This window comes from Cynocephalus volans, chromosome 12 (assembly GCF_027409185.1).
Source record: "Cynocephalus volans isolate mCynVol1 chromosome 12, mCynVol1.pri, whole genome shotgun sequence".
NCBI lineage: Eukaryota > Metazoa > Chordata > Mammalia > Dermoptera > Cynocephalidae > Cynocephalus > Cynocephalus volans.
In genome coordinates this window covers 26,475,670-26,499,336 of record NC_084471.1, presented here as the reverse complement: position 1 = coordinate 26,499,336, position 23,667 = coordinate 26,475,670, and positions in this window count along the sequence as shown.

Sequence of the window (23,667 nt, the reverse complement as noted above, 5' to 3'; positions counted from 1 at the left end):
GTTCAGAAATTGTCATTTTTCACTAATAAAGCAGAGGGTGCTAAGCTCTGCTTGTGTGTGTCAGGAGAGGATTCATTAAAGAGGATGCACTTGGGCTAGGTCTTGAAGTTGCACAAGGTTGACAAGGTGGACATGTAAGAGAAAATCCTTCCATGCAGAGGAAAAAAACCATGGAATGTCTGGAAAACTGAAAATCATTCAGTGTGGCAATATTTTATAAAAGTTAAGAGGTCAGACTTTGTTTTCAGACATACCCTATCTGAGTTCTAATAATTGGCCTTAGTACTTATTAGCTGACTTTATTACTGAGCCCAAGTCTGGCTGCCTGCCCCCCCAAAAAACAAACTCAAGAGTCAAATATTGTTGAAAATGGAAATCAGCTTTTATTCAGGAATACCAGTGACCTGAGAAGAGAAGTTAGGCTAACTCATCTCTCTGGTAAACCTGAAGGAAAACGGCCAGACTAAAACCATCTCCCCGACTCATATTTACTTAGGGGTTTTTAAAGAGGAGGTTGAGGGAATGGAACGTGGAAAATGAAAAGCAGAAGGAAGGTGAACATGAGCTGTGGGGGCTCCATGCAAGGAGCCAGTGCAAGGTCTTGCCGAGGCTCTGTCTGGTTTCTGTTCCTGTTCTTGGTGTTATCTTAGAGTCCTCTGCAGGGGTGGAATCAGTATAACTTTATCAATGTCTTCCTTGGTTTCTCAGGGTCTGGATAGTATGTGACTCATAGCAAGTCTGCAGCTCCAGGCTGACTGGAAAACAACCTTACATTTGTGTAAATAATGTCATCTTGCCCCATAACCAAGGTTCGAAACATCAAATAACCATGGAAAAAGAGGGAACTCCAGAGAAATGCCTGCTAAGAAAAAAATTGTCTTTTATATTTTCCTACAGCCCATGCTGTTTTAGATCCCCACATGGTTTTGGTCCTGTTCATTCCAACAACTTTGGGTAATTTTCTTAGCTTCTCTAATGCTGCAGTTTCTCATCTGTAAAATGAAGATTGCAATATAGTTGTCATGAGGGCACAGAGAGCTCGTTGTATAGAACCTGATGCTTAGTAAAAACTCAAGAAATATTATTTTTCTTTATTAGGATTAATATGATTATCAGCCACCTTAGGGTGTGTGATGGGGAGTGTTCAGAGATGAAGCAGGACAAATCCTAGCAAGCTTAATTATCCTGAGAAGGAGGTTGATTTTTTACTTACTGTAGTCAGGCCTTGATAGATTTTTAAACTAGGAAATACCATGATCAGATTTGAACTGCAGTATGGATTCAGGACTATAAGTAGGGGCATTCCAATTCCAGGCGAATCACAGTGAGAGCTGAGGCAAGTCACAGCAGTGAAGTCTGAGAAAGGGAGACAGCAGGAGACATGTCAAGGGTAGAGGATCACTGGAACTAAGAAATTCTTTGGATCAAGAGGTGAAGGGAGGAGCCTAGGATCACATAGAAGTTATCCGAAGTTTCTGCCTGCACAGTGTTCCTCTCTGCTTTTTTGTTGTTGTTGTTGTCGTTTTAAATAGATCTCAGTTTTCCTTTGGGTAATTACTTCTCCCTTATACTCAGTCTATTCCCTGATCCCATTCACTCCTGGTGTGTGCAGATGACCCAACAGTCTCATAGGACTGGCCACAGTGACTGGGCCAGGAGTGCACACTGAACTTAAGTTGGTCTAACCAAGCCAGGACTCTTGCTGAAATTATTAGGAGGAGAACCATTTCCTTTGGAATTAAAGCTGGAAGCATAGAAGCTTGGCATATGCAATCTAGAAAAGATCCAACAATGGAGAAGAGCTGAGAAGAGAAGGAGCACAGGAGAATAATTTTATAAAATCTGTTAGCCAGGTCCAGTCATATTCAAGATAGAATTTCCTGATAGACTTTGCAATTAAGTGATTCAATATATTATGTTTTCTAATAAAGCCAGCTTCAGTTGAATTTCTTTCACTTGCAACTAAAATTTCAATAAATTTCAGCAAATACAGGTGATTCTCAGATTTTTGCCTTGGATGATTGGGTGCATTAATCAATATGCAAATCAATGTGCGAATCAATCAATATGCAACACAGAGGAGGTACAGATTGGGAGAAAATGACTTTTGGAGCATGTTGAGTCTGGATTACTCATGGGGCGTGGCTGGAGACGTCTTGTGGACACTTGGATAAATGAGTCTGACACTTAGACAATAGAGCAGAGATTAAGAAAACAGGTTTGGATCCATCAGATTTTTGGTTAGGAAAGAGTTCATTTTTTTTGAAGTTCTCCTTTTGTGGACAAGACTGCTCTCATGGTGGACACTCAGGATATATTAGTAAACTATAGGGGGAATGGTGAGTAAATAAATGCCACATGTAGGATTGTTTGGGGTTGAATATATTTTTTTGTTGCATTGATGTTCATAAGTTTAACACTATTAATATAACGGAAGCACTATCAGATAATTAAGATATCAATTTTCCACCCAGGAAAAACAAAACATATATTTTGAAGAGCATCCTGTGATTATTTTTGAGTGGAGGGGAACACAGTAATGCATACAATGCCTTTTAAGCAAGAAAGAACTGTGGTAAGCCGAACTACTTTTAGGGTGGATTAGAGTAGATAGATGGGTTGGTAGAAACTGACATTTATGAATTTGATATTTTAAATAATATGGCTATTTAAATGGGAGAAAATGAACAGGTTATACTTGCCCTCGTTCCCAAGATGAATGTCCAGCCAGTGGACGTGGACAGTGTAACTCAGCGCTTCACCAGCACTGGTTCCTGGATGTTTGATGTTTGGCATTTGGCATCGGAATCATCTGGGGAGCTTTTGTTTTTTTTTCTTTTGGCAGCTGTGTAGTACAGCGATCAGACCCTGGATCTTGACGTTATGAGCACGATGATCTCACCAACTGAGCTAACTGGTCAACCCTTGGGGAGCTTTTTAAATGCACAGAATTTTGGATTCCACTCAAAAGATTTTGATTTTGCAAGTCCGTGTGTCTAGAAACCTGAGTGTTTGCTCTCAGGTGACCAGGTTTGGGAATGACTTAGTGGTGGTCAGAGATAAAGAGGTTTGCAGTCCTAATTGAGTCTCTCCTTGGGCTGGCTATTTGAATTCTTTGGATCTCTGTTTCCTTATTGGTAAACTGAGGGGCTTGGAATGATGATCTTTAAGGTCCCTTCCTGCTCTAAACATACCAGTTTGTTTCTCTGCTCTTTGTGTATGAATCTCATAAAGCATTTCTACTTCATAAAGGAGATGAAAGATAAAATTCAAACTAGCGTTTCAGCTGTCTTTTGACTGCTGACAAGATGACAGTTTTAGGAGTGTCTCAGTTTACTGATGTATAACAGTAATGATAGTGAGCTATGTTGTATATAATTTAATCCTTAAGCATGCATCGACCACTTAAAGTTATTTTCTATACACTTAACATGATAAAATAGTGAGCAAAATTTTCTTTAATGTTCTCTATTTTGTTATCATATGTTGTGCTATTCCCATTGGAGAAAGCATAGTGTTTTTTTTTTTTTTTTCTTCTTCCCTTCAAAAATCAAGCTCATGCAAAGTGACAGGTTAAGAACATATTTCTAAATCAAAGAATGACCATTACAGACTTGATCATACAAGTTACTTTCCTAACTACCATTTATTTGTGCTAAAATTGGCTGCATTCCTGATGATAATTTTGCAAGACAGCAGTAGGATATGACTTGCCTTCCCACTGTTTGATATAAATCTCCACTGATACGAATTGAGTTCAGCTGCAGTGAACTTAAATGCTAATGTTGAAAACATAAGGCAGCCTGCTGTTTCTTTCATACCAGAAAGTTTTAACTTCTACAGTCTTCTGTATTCCACCTCCTCCCCACTCCACATTAGGTTAGATCAAATTAGAACCGCTCCATTTCTGTCAGAAGGGTGAAATGTGCAAACTTGATTTACATAACTCAACATGAGAAAAAAGGAAGAAGAAATTAATCCTAAGGATGGCATACCACCTTGTCCTTCAATAGTTCCCATAACAGTCATGGGAAAATGGTTGATGAATAGCATTTATCATGTAACCAGCCAGTATCTGCTAAGCACTGACTCTGTGCCTGGTACTGCATAAAGCACTCTAGGGTCTAGAAAATAATAATAGTCAAAATAATAATGGAATTTATTGAATGCCCACCATGTGCTAGGCATTGTAGTAAGCACTTTATAGTTCTCTCATGAAATCCTCTTAATAATAGATACCTAATTTATGAAACAACCCTATAAATTAGGTATCTATTATTCTATCAGTTTTACTGATGGAGAAACTGAGGTCCAGAGAGGTTTTTAAAAACATTGCCCAAGGACTCCAGAAACCGGGATTTAAACACAGATGTCTGTACCATTGGCATCTTGATGTTCCCTGACTTTAAAGAGTTTACATTCTGGTTGGGAACACAAGAAGCATAGCTCTTCTGGAAAAGGCCTGGCATTGCAAGGAATGCATAAAACAAATTGCATCAGTGTTCCTTCCTGATGATGCGTGATGTCAACGGACGTGAGAGTGTAGTTCTGAAGTGGGGCATGAACCAGATGAAAGCAAAAAGCATGAATGGGAAAAGAGTCAGTCTACTGACTCTACACTACTTACCTGGTCCACACACTTCCTTCAGGCTTACATCCATGCACTTTTCTCACTTTACTTCTTTTGCTCTGACTCAGAATTGACCCTGGGATGTTCCCAATATTGGGTGTGCCCAGAATCACAGATGTTTAATGTGGCCAATGCTCTGAGCTCGAGAGGGAGAGAGAGTGTAATGAATTGAGATGAAGTGGCAGGCAGGGGCCAGATGGTGGGGCCACCAGAAGGAATCTGTATCCTAAGTGGGGCAGCGGAGTGACCTGCTCGGAATTGCTTTTTGGCAAGATTGTTCTAGATGTGGGAAGGTGAATAAGTTGAAAGAGATGTAAGAGCAATACACATGAGTGATGATGGTTTAAACTCAAATCAGGATGAAATGAATCAGGCATATGTGGGAAGTGCTTAGAAAATGGCTGCATGGGATTTCTGGTTATGATTTCGTCATTCCTCCAACACTGCTTCTGTCACAGTCATGGTCACTTAATGTTGCTGAGTCTGCAGACACTCTGCTCTTCTCTTTTTATTTGACAGTATTCTAGTAGTTGACCTCTTGACTTTTGTGACCCCCTTTTTTCCTATTTCCTTTTCCCTACTTCTCCCCTTCTCCGTCTATTTTTTACCTATTTCTATTCTTTCTAATCTGCCTCTTTCTGTGTCTTTTTAACTATTTTTCTCTTTTTTAATCAACTGATACAATTAATCAGGATTGTTCTTGGGATTACTTCCCTTCTCTCTCTACAGGGTAGTGTCTACACTGTATCTAGATTTTATTTTCTGTATGCTATTGACTTACAAGTTTGTGCCTCAGGCTAGACCTCTCGTTGAACTTCCAGGTTATGACCCCAACTGCCTACTTGACAAGCCCATTTGAAAGTCTAACAGACATTTCAAAATAAACACATCAAAAACTGACTTGTGATTCCCCCCTCTCCACAACCTCAGTCAATAACAGTACCATCCACCTAGACAGTCAATTGAGAAGCTAGGCATATCCTTTAATTTCTTTCTTTTCTGTAAAGCCTATATTTAGTCTATCAGAAAACCTTTTAATTCTACCTTCTAATACATCTCAGGGCCATATTCCTCTTTCTTTCTCCTTTTCCCCAATTCTAGTTCAAGCAGGGTGATCTTTCAACCTGTTGGATTTTTCCTTGTATATTCTTCTTTCTTATTTGTTTGTTTAATTGCTTAGTGACTACTGTTTTCCTCACTAAACTATAAATCATGAGGGCAGTGACTTTGGTTGTTTTGCTTCCCACAACACCTGCTACAAATGATAGGCTCAATAAATATTCAGACAATGAATGAATACACTGATGGTTGATTTAACATGAGTGTTGAGAGATAGGGAGAGGAAAAAAAGGTGCCTCAAATCATTCCTAGATTCTGACTTGAGTAAGTGGATATGTGGTTATGCCATTTACCAAGAAAGGAGCCAGTTTAGAGGGAAAAAAATTAAGTTCTTTTTTAGACATATTGAGTTTAAGATACTTGTAAGACACCAAGGGGAGATGTCCAATTGGCCCTTGGATATGTTGGAGTGGAACTTAGAAGTCAGTTCTCTCCTGGAGATATTGACTGCAAACTCGTCAGTTGTAGCAGTATCTAAGCTTCTTGAAGTAAGAAGATGCCTCAGTCAGAGCCCAAAGAAACATCACAATTCTGGGCTCAGTAGAAAATAAAAAGTGGCCAAAGTGATAGAAAGAAAACTTAAGAGCACGTGCTTATAAGAAAAAAAAAAAAAAGAATTCCAAGAAGGAGGGACTACTCACATACTGTGTCACATGCTGCTGAGAGGTCAGAAAATTATAACCAAAAAGTGACCATTTAGATTGGGTCTAGCCACATGAAGGACAGAGGTGATCGAAGAGCAGTTTCAGTAAAGTGTGAAGTAGTGCTCCAGATTCAAGAGACGTAAGGGGTGATGGAGAGATTAAGAAGATGGGGCAGAGTTTGTTTAGGACAGAAAAGGGACAAGAAAGAAACATCATCAGCTGGAAATTGGATGAAAGTTGGTGGACTTTAAAAAAATGGAAAAAACTTGAGGATGTTAAATGCTATTGAGAGAGAGAGAGAGAGAGAGAGAGAAATAACAGACAGTAGCTTGAGAAGAGAGAGGTGATAACTAGGAGAATCAAAATGTGGGAAGAGATACTGTGCAGAAGCTTTTTAGTTTGATATAATCCAATTTATTTATTTTTCCTTTGGTTGCTGCTTTAGGGGTCATATTCATGAAGTCTGTACCCAATCCTACTTCCTGAAGTGTTTCTCCTATGTTTTCTTTAAGAAGTTTTATTGTTTCAGGGTGTATATTTAATTCTTTAATCCATTTTAAGTTGATTTTAGTATATGGTGAGAGGTATGGGTCTAGTTTCATTCTCCTGCATGTGGATATCAAGTTATCCCAGCACCATTTACTGAAGAGGCAGTCTCTTCCCCAGTGTATAGGCTTGGTGCCTTTGTCAAAGATCAGATGGCTGTAGGTGTGTGGGTTGATTTCTGGATTCTCTACTCTATTCCATTGATCAGTGTTTCTGTTCTTATGCCAGTATCATGCTGTTTTGGTTATTATAGCTTTGTAGTATAGTTTAAATTCAGGTAGTGTTATGCCTCCACCTTTATTTTTTTTGCTCAGAATTGCTTTAGCTATGCATGGTCTTTTGTTATTCCATATAAATGTCTGGATAGTTTTTTCCATTTCTGAGAAAAATGTCTGGAACTTTGATGCAGATTGCATTGAATTTGTATATCACTTTGGACATTTTCACAATGTTGATTCTTCCAATCCAAGAGCATAGGATATCTTTTCATCTTCTTGTGTCCTCTTTAATTTCTCTCAGCAGTGGTTTGTAGTTCTCATTATAGAGATTTTTCACATCCTTGGTTAACTCTATTCCTAAGTATTTTAATTTTTTGGTGGCTATTGTAAATGGGCAAGCTTTCTTGATTTCTCTTTCTGCATGTTCACTATTGGAGAATAGAAATGCTACTGATTTTTGAGTGTTGATTTTTTTATCCTGGAACTTTTCTGAAATCATTTATCAACTCCAGGAGTTTTCTTGTAGAGGCTTTAGGTTATTCAATATATAGGATTGTGTCATCTGCAAACAGGGACAGTTTGACTTCATCTTTTCCAATCTGGATGCCCTTTATTTCCTTCTCTTCTCTGATTGCTCTGGCTAGTACTTCCAACACGATGTTGAACAGGAGTGGTAAGAGTGGGCATCCTTGTCTAGTTCCTGTTCTGAAAAGCTGAAAGCTTTTCCAGAATGATATTGGCAGTGGGTTTATCATATATGGCTTCAATTACGTTGAGATACTTTCCATCTATACCTAACTTGTAGAGAGTCTTTATCATGAATGAGTGTTGAATTTTATCAAATGCTTTTTCAGCATCTACAGAGATGATCATATGGTCCTTGTGTTTGATTTTATTGATATGGTGTATCACATTTATTGATTTGCATATGTCGAACCAACCTTGCATCCCAGGGATGAATTCTACTTGATCATGGTGTATAATTTTGTGTATGTGTTGCTGTATTCTGTTAGCTAGTATTTTATTGAGTATTTTTGCATCTATATTCATCAAGGATATTGGCCTGTAGTTTTCTTTTTTTGTTGTATCTTTACCTGGTTTTGGTATCAGGGTGATGTTTGCTTCATATTAACAGAGTTAAAAGACAACCAACAGAGTGGGAGAAAATATTTGCAAAATATACATCTGACAAAGGATTAATATCCAGAATATACAAGGAACTCAAACAACTTTACAACAAAAAACCAAGTAACCCAATTAAAAAATGGGCAAAAGAGCTAAATAGGCTTTTCTGAAAGGAAGATATAGGAATGGCTAACAGACACAAGAAAAAACATCATCAGCATTTGGGAAATGCAAATCAGAACCACATTGAGATACCATCTCACCCCAGTTAGGATGGCTAATATCCAAAAGACTGTGAATGATAAATGCTGGTGAGGTTATGGAGAAAAAGGAACTCTCATACATTGTTGGTGGGACTGCAAAATGGTGCAGCCTCTATGGAAAATGGTATGGAGGTTCCTCAAACAATTGCAGAGAGATCTACCATATGACCCAGATAACCCACTGCTGGGAATATACCCAGAGGAATGGAAATCATCAAGTCGAAGGTATACCTGTTCCCCAATGTTCATCGCAGCACTCTTTACAATAGCCAAGAGTTGGAACCAGCGCAAATGTCCATCATCAGATGAGTGGATACGGAAAATGTGGTACATCTACACAATGGAATACTACTCAGCTATAAAAAAGAATGAAATACTGCCATTTGCAACAACATGGATGGACCTAGAGACAATTATATTTAGTGAAACGAGTCAGGCACAGAAAGAGAAATATCACATGTTCTCACTTATTTGTGGGAGCTAAAAATAAATAAATAAATACACAAATAAACTGGGGGGGGAGGGAAGAAGACACAACAATCACAATTCCTTGAAGTTGATATGACAAGTGAACAGAAAGGAGGTTGTTGGAAGGGAGGGTGGAGAGGGAGGAGGGAGGGAGGTTTCGGTAATGGGCCACAATAATCAACCACATTGTATATTGACAAAATAAAATAAAATTTAAAAAATGTGGGAAGAGAGAACCAAAGTGCAATCTATAGGAGTGGCTTCCCAGTGGAGCGAGCCACCTCTGTCAGCAGGAAGCAGAAGAGGATATGAGCCCCGCAGGCACGTTTGTGGATTTGGTCAAAGTTGCAAGAGCCTTATCTGATGGCTTCCATATTCTCTATGAAGTGGGAGGATAGATCTGTGCTAGGACCAACCCTTCCAGGAGCCACTTTCCTAAGATCCTTAAAAGCTGTGCCTCCTCATTAAGAAGTACTCTAAAATGTTCTATATGGCCAAATTCTCTTGCGATACTTCCTTTCAGGGATAGTGCAGAAATGAGCTCGTCTGCTGGACTTCCTTTTCTTAACAGTGTCACTAGTCTATGAATGAACCTTCAGAGAATTGTGGCCAGCATGGTTTATTTGTGGATGGGTTCCCATTGTTCCCCTGACTAATGTAAAATTGTCTATTTATTATTCATTTGTTCTCTCTCCTTTTTAATGGCTGCTTTGCATTTTACCTTCCTGTTTGTGGCCAGGCTTGATGAGCTAGAGTGGAGATACTTGGTATAATGGTTTCAAATTATAGTATCAGTATACTTTTGATGCCCCTACAAAATTAATGCTGAAATTCACAGCCAGTGGTGGTTATAGGAGCCAGAAAACAACTGTAAGTATAATGCAATATGCTTAATAATTGGTTTATTTTTTCCTCTGCCTAATTATCTGCTATGACAAAGACTGGTTAGGGAAAAAAATTATTATATAACAATCCCCTTCTTGACCCATCCAGTGGGTGACTGGGAATGTCAGGTAATACTGTAGTCATAGCTTTTCTGTTTCCATTTTGGAAATAACAGCAACTACAACATTGCTCAATTCTTTGGAGACCTGAGCTGCGGGCGTCACATTGGCTTATTGCATGACCATTAAACAACTTTGAAAATCAGATTTTCACTGTTAATAATTAAGTAATTAGAGAGTTAGGAGCTTTGACAAGAGTTCTTTGTCTTTTGATCCTTACAGGGAAAATAAAAATAACAAAGTGAGAGTTAGTGTACTGAATCCACTCACTGGTTTTCAAGTCCTGCACATGCCCTGCCATTGCAACTTCAGGGAAAGATGGACCAAGGTTCCTTAGAAATGAATTCTTTACCACCTACTCTTCCAATTGCATATTTTAGCAGAGATCTCTCTCTTAACATGTAGATAAGTATGTGTGACATTAGCTGGGGGACCCTTTGGGAATTTCTCATTTTCAATCAGTGGTTTGCAGAGCACTGAGAATTCTTTTCGAATGTCAATGGAATCTGAGGAATGGTGAATGGGGTAAGAATTAGTAACTAGAAAAGAAAAATTTTAGAGTGTTATTTTTGTCTTGCAATAAAATAAGCATAGAGTCCGATCCTGGCTCCGATTTAATCAACTTGCTCTTTGGCAAGTTATTTAACTCCTCTGGGCTTCAGTTTCCCACTTATATACAAGGATAATATTAAGGATATATAAGCATAAAAAGATTATAATACCCATTTTAAAGATTCCCGGGGATTAAATAAAACAGTTCGTGAGAAGCTTTTAGCATAGGGTCTACCGTATGTCTCAATATATATGTTTCTTTCTCGTTCTTTCTCAAAATAAAATTTCTTTACACCTCCTGAATACCTAAAACCTCTTTTAAAGATTCATTTTGTTGATCTACTTCCACGACTATTTCTTGCATCTATCTCTTTCTTTCCATTCCTACTCTTGCCTTCCAAATTCAGATTCATATCCTTAAAACATGATTCCAATCATATGATAGCTCTGCTCTGAAGCCTTCAATGATTTTCCATCGTGAAACCTCTTAGCCCTGACAGGTGGGACCCCCATATCTAGGTCGTTGTTTCTTTCTAGCCTCTTCTCTGAATTCCCAACATACACTTAACTAAATCATGCTACTTGTTTTTCCTGAATACTCCCCCATCTTGGCCTGCTTCTCTGCTTTCTCTGGCTTATAGCTTCCTCCCTGCTGGTTGAAGTCCTACCCTCGGTGAAGGCCAGTGCTAGTGCTCCACCTATGCCCTTTCATGCCCCCATCCCCCTCCTACCCCTAAAAGGATTCTTCCCTCTGAAAACTCCCACAGAAAATTTTCATTCTTTGTCTATGTCTGGAATGTTCTTCCCCAGGTTCTCAGCCTTATCACCTCCTATCTATCCTTAAGATCTCAGCCCCAAATCATGTCCTTGACTGTTGAGTCTACCTGAGAACCCTTTGGCATATACTGCCCGTAGAACACTTATCTCGGTTCATGATGCCTTAATCATTAGTCTGATCATTTCATTAATGTTTGTCACCTGCCCTCAAGACTAGAAGCTCCAGGAGGAAAGGAAGAGTGTTTGTCTTTTTCTCTGTTGTGTCCTCAGAGCCTGGTAGTGTGTTTGCCATATAGAAAGCACTCAGTAAACATTTGTTGATCAATGATGTATACTACTTGCCAGATACTGCTTTTCCTTGTAGCTATTTGCACCCATGCTTACCATATCTCTGTCACTGAGAATAGAGGCTGGGTCATGTTAATCCTAACTGGCCTGTGGCACTGCTATGGTCTGAATGTTGGTGGTCCCCCCCCCCAAATTTATATGTTGCAACCTAATACCCAATGTGATAGTATTAAGTAGAGCCTTTGAGAAGTGACTAAGTCATGAGGGATCTACCCTCATGAATGGGATTAGTGCCCTTGCGAGAGAGGCTCCAGCGAGCTCCCTTGCCCCTTCTGCCATGTGAGAGTTCAGGGAGAAAGTGTCATCTTTGAAGCAGAGAGTGAGTCCTCACTGGACACCAAATCTGTTATCACTTTGATTTTGGACTTCCCAGCCTCCAGAACTGTGAGCGATAAATTTCTGTTGTTTGTAAATGACCACTCTAAGGTATTTTGTTACAGCATTCAGAATGAACCAAGACAGGCACCTAGCTTAATGCCTTGCTGATCGTAAGTGCTTGCTAAGTATTTGTTTAGGAAAAAATAAATGAGCATAGAAACAGAGAACTGTAGCATGAAGCCTGCTGTAGACATTGCAAGTGCTATAGTAGCTATCTATCTAGAGGGCGAAAAGACTAAGTTCACTTCAGGTTTAGAAGGCTTCACATTCTAATAAACAAAGCACTTGCAGTAGGTTATCCAAACCTTAATATTCAGATCATATTCATAAATGGCAAGATTGTTTTGTCAAGAAAAAGCATTCTTAAAGCACTGATTAAAATATAAACCCTTTCAACAACAAAAACAAAAAGCTGCCCTTCACCCCCATGTTTCCGATGAAATGGCCTTTCTGTGGAGATATAATTTCCGCTGTTCACCATCTTTCTTTAAAATTGCCCAATCAATCAGGAGGGGGGACTTGCACCCCACCTGCAGTGAGACATTTTAAAGAGATGAGACATTTGATTGCTATGTTTAGATTTATGGGGATTGAGATGACCCCGAAGATTAAATGAAGAAGCAACTGTGGGGGAAAAAAAAAAAACAGAAACAGCAAGAAAATTGATTTTTAAGTTGAAGGCCTATTGGCACTGAGAGGCTTAAATGAGGAAATAGGACAGAAAGAGAGGGTCTGGGTGGTGGGGAGAGGGGGCACACTGAGGGGAAGTCTTATTGTTTAATTGTCACTGGTGTAATCCCTGTTGACCTTGAGGAAGCTCCGAGAATGATGATAGCATGAGACTTGAGTTTTACAATCACATTTAGTGAACACCTAATCAGAGCTACAGATGGGTTTTAGATTTGATCCTCCTGATGAAACTGAATTAAGACAGGATAGAAGACAGATAATAAAGAGTGACTATGAGATGAAATTCCTCAGAGTTATTTTTCAAGATGTGAGAGGTGGCAAAAATATATTGCTGGCTAAAACTAAAGAAATTTAATCAGTGAATATAAAAATATAATTTTTTTCCAAAGGGAAAAAATGTCTTGAAAACTTTCTCAAAATGAATGAGAAATTTCTTTAAAGGATATCTACTCCTGCATACCTGAAATTGATTTATTTCTGCTTTCTCTTAGGTCACTGGTCTCTCCTCTGGTTTTCTAGGTTTTGCATTTATGACATCGTTTCTTTTTGTCTTTTCCCCATCACCTTTCATGACTTCAAAAACACCTTTTCAGGACTGATTATTAAACTTCAGTGAATATGTTTTGGATATTTGCTCTTCAGTCAATGTTCTTACATGTTTGTAGGATGTAAACTACGGGTCCTCTTCTCAAGAATTTAAAGAACTTTTGAGGATACATCATACATGATATAATGACTAGACAATTAACACATAGACATGGAGTCTACTAAGAGTTCAGGAGACGGGAGAAGGATCCCGCTGGGATGGTGGTTATAGTAAATTACATGAAGGAGATGGGACTTAGGGAGTTGAGGAGTGGAGAGGTTATGAACAGTAGAGTGTGGGGAAATAAGACAAGAAAAATCATGGAGGCTGAATTGAGCATGGCAGTATTCCTTGGTCAATAAGCAGACTGACCTGATGAGACTAGAAAGTGAGGGTCAACTGAAATATAATCTGTGGAGTTTGGGTAACTGTGGCAAAAGGGAATTGTGTATTCTGAGAACATGATTATATTAATGTTAAATCATTTATGAGTTGCATTTATTTATTTATGCATAAATACATGGGTGAAAATACCAGGTCTTACAATTATGTTTCTCATTTTTGAAGTCATTGTAGTTTACATGCACATGCGCGCGTGCACATGCGCGCACACACACACACACACACTGTGCAAAACTCTTTGCCAAACATAAAGAAAGCTCCATTGCAGTACTTGATTAATACGATTGATTCTCTGGGGGAGAAAATACCAAAGTTTGTTTCTGAGCACATCCTTCCTACTAGAAAAATGGGCTAAAAGAACAAATGTATGGCCTTCTGCAGTAGAAATAGAAATTACTAGATACAAAAATTCCATTAATGATGCAGAGGGGGGCAAAATTATGGTAACTAAATGGTTTAAGCACCAGGTGGTTCTTTAGAAATGTACATTTAGAAAAAGAATTAAATAAAGAAATTTGCATGCTTAAAAAGATATTGGGAATGATAAAAGAATATCTCCTGATATATAGGTAAGAGAGATAAGTAGGGACAAAGGATTTGCATTCAGTAATATTATAAAAAGAATAATAAAGCTTATTCAAGCATTGAGTTTTAATTTATCTGAAACTAGAGTGGTAAAGAATAAGAGGATAACATGCAATGTATCTGGAGGCAGCATGAATTGTTGAATAATTGAAGCACTGGATTGAGAATTTATAAAAATTTCAAAATTCTTGTGCAAACTAAATTTCTCCATTTTAAGGCAACCCTATTAAAAAAAATAACCACCACCACTACCACCTTTCCCACCCAGTCCTTGATTTATTTGCACTCAGACCCCTTCCTTGCTGTTTTCCTGCTCCGTTCTGTAGGGTGGAGGCCCGTCCTCTGTATACTGCGTTTCCAGGGCCAGGTGTCAGCTGGCATTTTGCTGGGTTCAGCCCTGGGAGGCACTTGCAGGAGAGTGGAGGATGAGAGGAAGGGAAAAGTTGGGGTATTTCTTCCCCTCTCTCTGCCTTGCCTGCTTCTCCTCTGTCGTTCTAGTCCCTCCGGATGAACCCCCATGGTTGTGGCTTTAGTCAGGTGACCAAGCCCCTGGGCTCTGGAAACACCAGCTCCTCCAGTGTGCCTTCGGTTTAGGGTAAGAGGCTTCCTGTGTTGCTAATCTCTCAGCGGCTTCACTGTCCCCTCTGGTTAGTCATCTCTTTCATCACCCATGAAACAAATTCCCTTCAGTATTAAATTCTTTGTTTTAAATACTATTCTCTCACTTGAACCCTGACTAATAGGCTGGTTTTACATGGATAGTGCAAAGAATGGAATGGAACAGTAGATCAGTTGGAGATATTTGGAGAAAGACAGTTTTATGTGTTCAGATAATTTTTATTTGATACCTCATGGAATCTAGAGTAATTCATGTTTAACACTACAGGATTTCACAGAAATATTGCAGGACTTACTCATGGGATAAAAATCTCTTGGTGACTCTGAAATTATATCTAAGTATTGCTTTCTGGATCGTCAATAAAAACTTGCTAAATTCCCAAGTTCTGCAATGTATCAATGTATATAATATGGAAACAACTTGATTGTACCACAGGCTGATTGTGTAACAATGATCTGATAACACTGAGATAAATGCTTCTCAGTGTTAAATTTATTTTAGCCCCTTTGACAGGGATACATATTTATTTTTGTGTGGGTAAGTTATTGTAACTTTAACTTTATTAATCCTTTCTTGCCTTTATTAACTTTATTTAGTAATTTTATTAATCCTTTATTGTCTCATTGGTTTGGTGAGAGAGCAGATGATCATTGTATGAAAGTGTCTACCTTTGTGAATCAAGTATATTTCAAAGCAATTTCAGCACCTTCTCAAGTAATACTGGAAGAACTCTGTTAATCTGTTATTCTTAAAGTCCTGATTCTGCTGGGAAGTCTTTTTGTATGCTATTTACTTATAATGGCTGACTCGATTCTGGTCCTATGATACGTGACTGTCCAGATCAGATTTTTTCAAGTATAGTTTAAAAAATGCTAATGCTGAAATCTCCTGAAGGTCCTTGTGAAAAATGCAAATGCTAAGTCAGAACCTCTGAAAATAAGGCATGAAACTTTAATTTTAATAATAAGATTTTTTTTAGCCTAGTAGAGTTTATAAAACACTGGGTACTAATAAATTCATAATTCCCATTAATATGTATTTTATCTCCTTAGTGAGATCAATAGCTTCCAGAAGAAAGTTTTCTTCTTCTAGTCTGTCTTCCCCACAATGCCTGGCAGAGTAATAAGCAATTAGTAAATGTGCAATAAGTATTTATAGAATTGACTTAAGTCTCTTTATCAGCCCAAATATAAAGAATAATTGCTGGAACATTATCCTAATGATAACGATTATTGTTGTTCTTAAAAAAATGAACACTGAAATAATTACCTAGCAAAAGTAAGGTAAATCTATAGTAAAGGAATAGAATGAATATTAATAGAAAATCTACAAGCATTAATGAAACTTATAGGATAATGATATCAGACACTGTGAAATAGGAATTTTATAAGAGTGAATCTTGTCAGACAAACTTGATTGCTTTGTTTGATAGAGCTACAAGATCAGTAGATAAAAGTAATGTGAAATTGTAGATGCAATCTATCTCAATTTTGGTAAAGTGTTTGATAGTGTCACATGAAATTTTCCATCTTGAATTAATTGAAATTGGCTTTGGTGTGAACCTCTTATTGTCCGCTAGATGCTAGAAAGCCTACTAACATAAAATAATGATTCGTCTCATGACAAGGTATTTTAGGAATGAGGACTAAGTTTGCCTGCATTTACCATCTTCGTGTTTGATTTAGAGAACGTATTTAAAGAAGTTGATGACATTTTACATTTGTGTTGCATTAAAACTTGTTGGAATAACCAGGGAAAGAGAAATTATATAAAGATATGTTCAGATATCATAAATATTTCTATTTTGTGTCATTGACAACCTTCAAACTTTTACACATTCTACCAACTTGCACAGTTGTAGCCTTTTCTAGACTTTGTGAATATAGACGCATATGCCTATTCAAACTTACTTGGGGTTGCAAGATTTATCAAACAGAAATACAGGCAATCCTAAACTTACCTAGAATTTATTCTCAAACACGGATTCATTAGGAGATTCTACTAAAAAGTCATGATATTATACTTAATCTTCTAAGTTTGTTGGGTCAATTCTTTTAAGTTTAACCTACTTTCATAAACTAATATGGATGGCTGGTCTGAAATATAATAAGGCTGTCCAAGTAGATATGCTTGGATGTTAATTAGAAATAGCAGACTGAAAAGGACATTGGAATTTTCCTTTTCCTATGATTTTGAGGGAGGCATTACCTTAATTACTGTATTTTTAAAAGTGCATTTGAGGAAAATGATAGAAGCGTTTAAGTGCTAAAGGATTTGATTCATGTGAATTAGAAATACAGAAAGAAATAAATATGTGTAGATCATTAAAATGATAACTAAAGGAGTGTTATATATTGAGATAGTTATCTAATAATAGCTAAAGGACACGAACACTGCATAATTAGTTACCATGGTACATAAGTATTAACGAATGACATTAAGTAAATGAAAATTTAAAGAGAGTGATACCAGGGTGAACTATTTTAATTATAAAATTCTTCTAATAAAATGCTGAGTGATCTAACTCTTAATATATTTAAAATTAGACTAAAACCTAGCATATGGTTGGAAAGACTTTCAACTAGAGATGACAACTTTTTATTTCTCATTTCCTCTGATTGTATGAATTTTTCGTTGTACTCTATAAATGAACTAATAGTGGTCAAATTTTATTTAGTGTTAAGCATTGGACTTTGTACTATGCACTCTTCCTGGGATTAGCTCACCAAATTCTCCCAGCAGCCCAAGAGGCAGGTACTCTTATCATTCTCATTTTACAGAAAGATAATCTGAAGCTTCGATGAGTTCAGTGACTTGGCCAAGGTCATGTAGCTACAAAGCCAGCACTTGAACTCAGACTTGCTGTTTTCCAAAACCCATACCTTTAACCACAAATACTATACTGCCTCTCACAAGGACTAAGGGAGCCTTGATCCAATTCAGAAAAGGATTAGTATTGTTTTAAACAGCAAGCTTCACTAGTGTATTTGGAATTATTCGATTTATTCAAATTTGATTTAAGCACAACTCTTTAGAAATGGATCTGTTTGGTAAAGTGAGATATATCTGCATTGCTCAGATTTCTTCATATAGTCATAGACATCAGTCAGCCCCACCCTAATCATACTCTATGCTGGTATTGATGTGAGATTCATGAACATAAAAAATGCTTCATGCACTTTTCCTAAAATGTCTGTAGATGATCTCCCAGGACTTGAACATGTGAGTATTCCCATAGAGGAAAATCTGGTAGATGAGCCTAGTGGAAAAATATTTAACAGAGGGTTAAACAGAAGATCTGAATCTATTTTTCCTACCCTCTTCTAATATCATTGTCCAAATAATGGTATTCTTGAGGAAAAAATGTATTATGAAGGAAGAGATTTGGTTTTTATGATATGTTCTTTAGTAAGTCATTTCACATTTCTGATTCCAACTACTTCATAAAAGGTAGGGAAGCAGTTATGGGTTCATTCTGAAACTAACTGCTTAGCTTCAAATCTGAGCTTAAAGACATCTGCTTCTGGCCAAGATGGAGTGACAGGGACTAGATTTTCCTTCCCTTCTGAAACTACTAGAAAATTGGACAGCATATATTACACTGGACAGTTTTAAAGACTTTGGACATCAGACATGAAGGGCAGTGATCCCTAGGAGATGGGAAATAAGGTAAGCCCTGTTATTGTCTCCGCTTACTGTCTGGAGTGAACTTCCAGGCTGAGGTGCAGAGAGGGAACCCAGGCAGAGCATGACAGTCTCCCTGAGGTGAGAAGATGGAGCTAAGAGTCCAGAGCAGCCAAGCCTAGAGTTCACAGGGTAGAGAAGAGAGCTACATGGGGATCTGAAGAGGGCCCCAGTGGAGTACAGATCAGCACATTCATGTGAGAAAACTATGCAAGGATGGGGAAAGAACCACCTGAAAGGATTAGAGAAACAATAATAGATGCTCACACCGGGCTGGGACCAGTTCCTGTTCCCACCAGCCTGTGTAAACACCTCATAATTCATGCAGCATTCGGTAATGTAGTCTGAGGAATTTTACTTCAGTATTTGGGAATAATTAGCCCTTGAATAAGACTGCTCTGGTGCTGTCTAGAAAAGCTTAAAAGCAAGACCTGAAAGAGTTAAATTTGTTCCCAGGTATCTTAATTACATTCCAGAATAAAGCTCAAGAAAAAAAAAAAAAAAAAGAAAAGAAAAATATCCAACATCCAACAACTTAAAATTCACAATGTCTGGCTTGGAATAAAAAATTACCAAATCTAAACTTGACCACTTACCAGCTTCATCTCGAGTAAGGATTCATACTCTCTAACCCTCCGTTTCTTCATCTTCAAAATGTGGATGATATTAGCAAATTTAATGGAATTATGAAGAGCAGATAACTTCACATATGCCGAGTACTTAGCATAGGAGATGTCTGTAGTGAGCACTCAATAGATGATAGTCATATGTTACCCTTATGATTGTTGTTTGTGAGGAACCACATTTCTTACACAGTCTTCAGGACATTTGTTGATGACCCTTCCACCTCTAACATCTACATATCCATGAAACACAGAACAGAACTTGTCATTGTTTGAAATGAAGACCCTTCCTCTCCGATACCAGCAGTCACTTCAGTTTTTAGCAGCACCCCACGCCCAGATTTTGTGACAACAAGAAATTGTGAATATCCTGAGGCTAACAAGAATTTAAATACTCTATCTTGACCTACAAACATCTGAGTTTTGTCGGTTGCAGATTTTTATTTGGTGAAAAGAACCCCAAAACAGTAAAAAGAATGTGCCACCATGAAAACATCATTATTTGAGAGCCTTTGCTGACCAGAAAAAGGGAGTTCAAGATTGACTTGAATCTTCTCTTGACTGATGTCATCTGCCTAAATCTTAGTCAGTTCTGTCATAACTGTCTCCCCGACTCACCCAGCATCATTCTGTGGTCTCCTACCCATTTTCCTCTGTCGCCAATCCTGTTCTAATCCCACCAAGACCATGGGATGAAGGATACAGGGGTACATGATAGAACGGGAGCTCCCCCAGTCAATGATCCCATCCCTGGCTCTGAACACTATTATTTTGAACATCTGTGGTTTTAGTAAGCGGTGGCTCTATTAACTGTCTTCCTAGTGCAACTTCATTCTTAGCTAAACAGAATGAATCCATTATATTTAATTTGGTGTTGTGGAACCTAATATTAAAAAGTAAACTACCTGAAGTGACTTTAAGAATGTTTTATTTTTGTTTTCTTTAATTCGAGTATATGACTCTGTTATTTCTGCATTACTTTAGGTTCCCAATGTGTGTGTGTGTGTGTGTGTGTGTGTGTGTGTGTGTGTGTGTATTTAGATAGAAGGGTCCTACCCCACTATATCCTTTCATGACCTTTCTTTCTTTGGTTACTGGATTCTTCATTTTATTTTATGTGCTTTTTAGATGCTTGCACACTGCACCTCCAAAGGTTGTTAGCATTTGTCAGCTCTCAGAATGACAGTTCTATTCACTATAGGAGACAAGTCATTTTCTTGCCGAAGAAAGGGGAAGCTAATCTCCTCCCACAGTAACATGTTTTGAGAAACATAATGCAGTGGGAAAATGTACCAATTATTTTGCTGCAAATTGTCTCCCTTCTGTTAGATAGACAATCATATCAACATTTTTGAACTCTTTTTTTTTTTTTGCAGTTTTATAACACAACTTGCCTCCTGCAAAGTTAAACTTGATGTTAAAGAAAATGAATGAATGTTTCACGAACTATATGAGTGATAATATATTGCTGTGTAGTTCTGGGCAGCTATCATTTGAGATTTCATTCCTGTTGATAGCTTCCATCCAAGCCCCTTAGCAAGAACATTTGTTTTTCCATCATTCAGGGGCAGGAGCAGGGAAGATGGCTGAATCGGTTACTTATTCTTGAATTTGGCAGGAGAAATTAGATAGAGGGTGTTTATTATATATCCACCTCTCTCTGAACTCTTTAATGATTAGAGGGCAGTGGGAAGAAAATAACTTCTTTTTTGAGTACACACGTAAACTGGTTTGCTCATAGCTGTAGTTTTAGAGCCTGACCTGAGTTCAAGTCCTGACATCGGCATATGCTGGCTAGGTGGTCTTGGGCAGGTTTCCCAGCCTAGCTTCTTCAAGGTTTACCTTGTGCATCTGTAAAATGAGGATAATAATAACACTTTCCCTAAAGGGTGCTTGGGAGGATTAATTTCTCAATGCACTCAATGCAGTACCTAGTACTCAACAAATAGAGGCATGTTGACTGCTGTGATCATGACCAGAGGCTTAGACACATATTTAAGTTAAATGACTTTAAAATGATTACAACCTCATTTAATATAAAATTAGCACTGTACATTTGGTATTTTTTTCCCAGTAGATACCTATACTGTAAACTTGTTCAGCACATGCGAAAGTGGCTAGCACAGTTCCTAATGAACAGAAGATGTCTGTTCCATGTTATGCCCCTACTGTCTTAGTCCATTTGGGCTGGTATGGCAGAATACCATAGACCGGGTGGCTTATAAATAGCAGAAATGTATTTCTTATGGTTCTGGAGTCTGGGAAGTCCAAGATTAAAGCGCTGGCAGATTTGATGTCTGGTAAAAGTCCCCTTTCTGGTGGAAGGGGAAAGGGAGCTCTCTAGGGTCTCTTCTGAAGGAACTAATCCCATTCATGAGGACTTTGTCTTTATGACCTAATCACCTACCAAAGGACCCACCTTCTAATACCACCACACTGGGGGGGATTTTAACATATCAATTTTGGGGGGATACAAACATCCAGTCTATAGCACCTACTGTATCTGAGGATATGTCAGTCTAAATTAGTGAAAAGTTTAGCTACTTAAAAATAAATGTAGAGGAAATACGATGGATAAAATAGTCTTTTCAAGAATGGCATTGGAAAAACTGGACATCCACATGCATGTCTAGACGCAGACATTACACCCTTCACAAAAATTAACTCAAAGTGGATTGTAGACCTAAATTTAAAATGCAAAACTCTGAAACTTCTAGAAGATAACATAGGAAAAAATCTAAATCACCTTGGGTTTGGTGAGGACTTTTTAGATATAATACCAGAGGCACATCCATGAAAGAAAGAATTGTTAAGCTGGACTTTATTAAAGTTAAAAATTTTTGCTTTGCAAAAGACACTGCCAAGAGAATAAAAAGACAAGCCACAGACTGAGAGAAAATATTTGCAAGAGACATAGCTGACAAAGGGCCATTATCCAAAATATACAAAAGACTCTTAAAACTGAGCAGTAAGACAAAGAACAACCCAATTAAAAACTGGGCCAAGAACCTTAGCAGACACCTCACTAAAGGAGATATACAGATGGTAAGTAAACATATGAAAAGAATCTTCACATCATATGTCATCAGGGAAATGCAAATTAAAACAACAATGAGACACCACTACACACCTGTTAGAGTAGCCCAGAATATTGACAGCACCAAATGCTTTCAAGGATATGGAGCAACAGAAACTCTCATTCATTACTGGTACAAATGGTACAGTCACTTTGGAAGACAGTTTGGAGGTTTCCTACAAAACTAAACATGCTCTTACCATATGATCCAGCAATCATGCTCCTTGGTATTTGCCCAAAGGGGTTGAAAACTTGCCTCCATACAAAAACTTGCACATGAATGTTTATATTAGCTTTATTCAAATTGCTCCAACATGGAAGCAACCAAGGTGACATAAATAGACTGTAGTACATCCAGACAATGGAATATTGTTGAGCACTAAAAATAAGTGAGTTAGCAAGTAATGAAAAGATATGGAGGGAAATGTATATTACTAAGGGAAAGAAGCCAATCTAAAAAAGCTGTGATTGCAACTATGTGACTTTCTGAAAAAGGCAATAGTTTGGAGACAGTAAAAAGGTCAGTGGTTGCCAGGGATTGGGAGGGGGTCGGGGGTGAATAGGCAAAGAACAGAGGAATTTTTGGACAGGGAAAATGCTCTATATGATACTATAAGGATGGATATATGTCATTATATAGTTGTCCAAACCCACAGAGTGTACGACACTAAGAGTGAACCATCTGTAAACTAGGGACTTTGGGTGATCATGATGTGGCCATGTGGGCTCATCTATTGTAACAATTGAAACACTCTTGTGGGGGGAGGGGATATTGATATCGGGCAAAGCTATAGGTGTGTGGGGGCAGGGGGTATAAGGGAACTTTGTACCTTCTGCTCAACTTTGCTGTGAACCTAAAACTGCTCTAAAAAAATAAAGTCTATTAAAAAAAAATAAATGTAGAATTATTTTTAAATTCAGATGAATAATTCAACCTGTTGGGTGAAAAGTATTTTTCCTTCAGGGCTGCTTCCATGATTAGATAACATCTTAAAGAATTTCTAGAGATTGAAATTGTGGTTTATCTAATTCAACCATTGAGGTTTTTTGGTTTGTTTGTTTTGCATTTTAGCTCAGTGTATTTGTGATATGTCTTTCAAATTTCTCTCCAGCTTAGTCTAAATGAAAGTTACATTTTCAATAGAGCACAGGCCATTCCTGGCTCAGTCGTAACATTCCCATCTCTCTCTGATTGAAGTCACAGTGTAGGTCTCCAAAAATTCAAAAAGCTAACTTGAAACCATGTGATAGTAGGTAACTTTAACAATTGAGGAAAAATACATAGTCCTGCATCTCTCCTGTGTTCTATATGAAATTTCATTTTTTAATT